The sequence below is a fragment of the Colobus angolensis genome, unplaced genomic scaffold (assembly GCF_000951035.1).
Source record: "Colobus angolensis palliatus isolate OR3802 unplaced genomic scaffold, Cang.pa_1.0 Scaffold173, whole genome shotgun sequence".
Lineage (NCBI taxonomy): Eukaryota > Metazoa > Chordata > Mammalia > Primates > Cercopithecidae > Colobus > Colobus angolensis.
Window position 1 is genome coordinate 294,204 of NW_012114855.1, and position 4,682 is coordinate 298,885.

Here is a 4,682-nt window from a genome sequence, read left to right on the forward strand (position 1 = left end):
GGGCTCACAGAACTTAGGGGGCTCTGTTGCTACAGAAGTCAGAAATCAAAAGTCGTGGAGGTTTTTCTGTTATTTATGTATATGTTTTATTGTTATTGTTTTCTGTTATTGAAGGAAGCATCTTTCTATTAATATAATTTTGTGATAAGGGTATTGCACGTGGCAGGCGTGGAAAGGGGTGAGCTGAGCTGTCCGGAAAGGGCCCTTTCCCCAGGTTTCAGGGAAGGAGCCTCAAGCCTAAGGTGATTTTTAAATAATAGTCCCAGCTGTGTGGCTCAGGAAATGAGGATTTCATAAGAACAACAATAATAAAAATAGCAACCACATGGCAGATACTTAGCATTAATAGCAGACTAGTTTATCAGCAGAGCACTCAGCAGGTCTTAACTAATTAAAACTGCTTCAAGGTAAGCAGTTATTGATTTGTGAGGAAAGATTAAAATAACTCCACGTAGAGCTGCTTATGTCCAGTCAGGCTGAACAATGAGTGAGCGTAAGACCTGAGAATGGCTTCATTCCCAGGTGCAAGGGGTAATGCCTGCGGGGGGCTTCTGGGAGGCTGGACCCCCACCAAAGGCCTTGGATCTTCTGGACCAAAAGCTTTTTTCAACTGCAGAGAGGAGACAGCCATGCTTGCCCTCCAGGGGCTGGGTCTGGGGGAAGAAGGTGCCGTGGGATAAGCTACAGTGACAGTAATACTAGCTGCTGTGAACTGAGCACTTAGTATGTGCCAGTGACCTAAGTGTTGACTCCCATTATCATATTTAATTTGAATAACAGCCCTACGAAGTGAATACCATTATCCCTGTCTTACAGATTGAGAAACTGAGGTTGTGGGAGATGAAGTAATTTTCCTAAGGTCCCATAGCTAGTAAGAACGAGCCTTATTTCAGGATTTCTTGAAGGTTTTGCACAGACATGCTCTCAGTTGATCTTTAAAATGAACGCCTGGGGCTAGGGACATGTTCTCTTCTTACAGGTGGGGAAAATGAGGCCCATGAGAAGAACATCCCTTATCAGTGGTGGGACCAGGACACACAAGCCCAGGGCTGTCTGACTCCAAGATCACTTCTCTTTCTCCTCCTGGATTCTGAGACAGATGGAAAGAGGGGCTCTCCAGGCTCTGCCTTGAAGAGGAAGTTTCTGATGTCAAACCTGCTGCTGAGAGTTTGTGACCTTTGCTCAGCACACTGGTGGTGGGGATCAGAGCCACAGATTAGATTCTCCAGCCACTCTGGTCTCTTTCCAGCCTTGGTCTGTGCCTCTGCAAAGTATTCCATATCCACAAAGTGCTTTCGTATCCCTTTTCTCAATGCTGCTCAGCAGGCAGGACTGGAAAATGAGTCAAATGCCCAGGCCCAGTCACGGGGCAGACTCACTACTGAGCTTAGGCCACCTGACACTGAAGGCTCTGGGCCCTCTATAGGGATCTCTGTCCATCGATGGATTCAGGGAAGGGCGGGAGGCTGTGCCCCCTCAGCCAGTACCCCGGGTGAGCTGTCAGAGTCTGGCCTTCAGATTTAAGTCCCACTCTCTATGCCAGGTGCTATCGGTAATGAAGGGGTAGCTTTCCTGGGTGGCCTTTCTTGGTGAGTAAGGGAGCAGGACTTGGTACTCAAGTCTGTCTGACTCCAAAACCCAACTCTCACCTACTATGCTGATATTTATTTCAGCTTTGTTTCTTACGCTTGGACATCTCCTGGTATCACCTCTTCATAGTCCTTCCAGCTTCTGTTCTTGGCTTTAAAGTCAACATATCCCAGTTTGAGGTTGAGCATCATTATAGCACGGTAGTCAGAAGACCTGGGCATCGGTGTTTATGAAAGCTTCCCCACGAGGTTCTAGTGTGTGGCCTGGACTGACAGTCACAGCTGAAGGAAAAGATGCAGAATCCTAGCTCTAGAAAAATCTCCTGAGATCTTCTGGTTCCGTGCCCTGTCTTCGCCCATTTCACAGGTGAGTCAAGAACCTGAGGTCCAGGAAGCTGAGGAGGTGCGTGAAGGGCGTGTTGAGCATGGGTGGGGCCTAGAAGCGGATCTCCTGGCTCTGGTGTGGGGCTTTTTCTTGTACCACTCAGCTCTGCAGCCATGGCCTCGAATGTGAGCCTTGCCATCCCTTTCCTGGGCAGCTCTGGTTTCTCCCTGGTCCCCACTCTTGTGGCCTTGTCCTTCCACGGGCCACTTTCTTCTGGCCAGCCTTGATTATATCACAAGTCAGGGCCTCCAAACACCCCAGGACCAAGGAATTGTGGAAGTTACGGCAGAAGGAGTACCGAGAGGGACCGTCGTTGTGGTGAGAGAGAGGGTCTTTGCTTCTGTTGGATCTGACCATCACCTAGACACACTAGCATTTGCCACCTTTCAGCTTCGGCCTGCATCTTGAAGTAAGATCATGGAGAAAGGCAGCCCAAATAGCACCTTCATTACCGATTGTGCCTGGCATGGCGAATGGGGCTTAAATCCTGAGGCCAGGGTTTCATAGCCCACCCGGGGTACTGGCTGGGTGGGCACAGCCCCCTGCTCTTCCCTGAATCTATCTATGGACAGGGGCCCCTATAGAGGACCAAGGGTTTAGGTCCTCTATCTGAGCATCTGGCTCCTAAGATAGAGGGAAGAAAAAAGGGCATCGTTGCAGGGGTCCCGCTTCTCTTCCCCATCAGTCCACAGGTACGAGGGCAGCAGGGCCAGGAGTAGGGTGCTGAGGGCAGGCAGAGGATGCTTCGTAAACATCTGTGCAGTAAGAGGGTCTGCAAAGTGGGGAGGGTGATACTCATGCTCCCAGGACAGCTGAGGATTCAATGAGGCTGAAGCAATTCTGTTGAGATGAGTTGTCTTGTAGACACTCAAGGGTTTATTCTGAGAGAGCAGGTGATGAAGGAGCTCTGGGTCTGAGTTCTCATCCTGGCTGTGTGGTCCTGTACACGCCACCTATCCCAGCCTCAGCCCCTCATTTGTAGAGTGAAGGTAGCCATAGCACCTGGCCTGTTTCTCAGGGTTGCCTCGAGGATGCAGCGAACAAAGGCATGCTGCCATCCCTGGATAAGGGTGGGAACTGCTGCCCAGCTTCCAGGGCTCTGCAGCGTACCTGGCTCGGTGCCCTGGCAGAGTCTGGTCAGCCTGCCCTTCCTGGATGCCAGGAGTGAGCCCCGGGATGCACTGCCTTGGTTGGCTGAGCTGCACCCCTTCTCTGTGCTATGACAGCACCACTTTATAAACCAGGCGCTCTCCTTGAAAGCTGTGCCCGGGGCACATGTTTTTATCCTGCAGCCATAATGTGGGATCAGGAAAGAATTTACAATCAAGGCAATAAAGTAATAACAGGAAAGAGGCCATTTTGCTGGGTTCAGGTGGAGGTGAGACAGGAGTTCAGAAGTTCAAGACCTCCAGGCATTTCCTGGGTGACTGATAATCCTCCTGGTGCTGAACCCGGCTGCGCCCCAGTCCTGGGGCTCCTCAGCGTCTGAATGAAGGGGGCCATTGTTGATGGTTCTCAACTTGGACTGATGAACACCTGTAGGCTTGAGTGGTGTTCCCAAGTCAGGGCACTGGGGGTGGGGTGCATCTTTTTGGGCTCTCACTTCTATGCCACCTGGGGAGGAAGTTTCCCCGGGCTCCTGTCTCATTCTGGGCACATAAAGGGAGGGGTGGAGTGTGGCCAGGGAAGTCAGCTGAGCTTGGCCATGTGGGGTTCCTTGGCCTGAGTTCATGTCCTGACTCACCACTTACTGCCTCTGTGGCCTTGGGCAAGGCCCTCTTCCTCTCTGGGCCTGTTTCCACACCTTTTCCTGGGGGAGGATAATACCTCCCATAACTGAGCTTACATCCTGACACACGGTGGATAACAAAGGCGGCTCCCTGGACTTCCTCTACCATCCCCATGCTCTCTCCTGCTGGACTTTGCACCTTCCCAGCACTCAGAGATGTGGACCCGATGGGGCCTTGGAGTCATCCTAGCCTGAGAGGGGCAGAGGTAGGAGCTCTGGCCTCTGGAGCCCAAAGTACTAGGTTCTAGTTCCCTTACGAACACTTCTTAGCTCTGTGATCTCAGGCAAGTTGCTTAACCTCTCTGAGTCCCAATTTCTACCTCCATAGAAGGCGGATTTTGGTGCCAATGTTCTGGGACTGTTCTCTGGATACCCTGCTGTACCTGGCCACTGTGCCTGGTCCTAGGGGAGGCTTTCAATAAGTGCATTTACCGAGGGGAGAATGAGGCTTAGAGAGGTGGGAGGACTTTCCCAGCGTCACCCAGCTGGGAGCTTGGTCTGAAGAAGGAAGGCACTGTTGCATCTTCTAACTGGGATTTCTCAGAATCCAGTTGAGTGTCACTGGCAAGGCAGATTTTGTGGGGTGGTGAGAAAAATGGCCAGTCACAGCAACTTTGTATTCAAATCCTCTTTAACACCACCGGAGGCCAGCAATATTTTGGGATTACCAAGGGCCAATGATGGCCTGTGGGACAAATCCAATCCACAGACTGATTTTGTAAATAAAGTTTTATTTGAACACAGCCATGGCCGTTCACCGATGCATTGTCTCTGGCTACGTTTGAGCTACAACTCCAGAGTTGAGTAATTGCTACAGGGATCTTAAGGCCCATAAAGCTTAAACTATTTACTATCTGGCTGTTCGTAGAAAACATTTGCACCCTTCCCTAGCAGCTATGGGATCTGGGGCTGGGATCTG

At 51.0% G+C, this 4,682-nt stretch overlaps 1 pseudogene; it reads right to left on the bottom strand.

The window, feature by feature from the left end:
• LOC105509282 overlaps positions 1-1,811 on the bottom strand; it is a 51,926-nt pseudogene extending 50,115 nt beyond the window's left edge.
• Between the last annotated feature and the right edge of the window lie 2,871 nt (positions 1,812-4,682).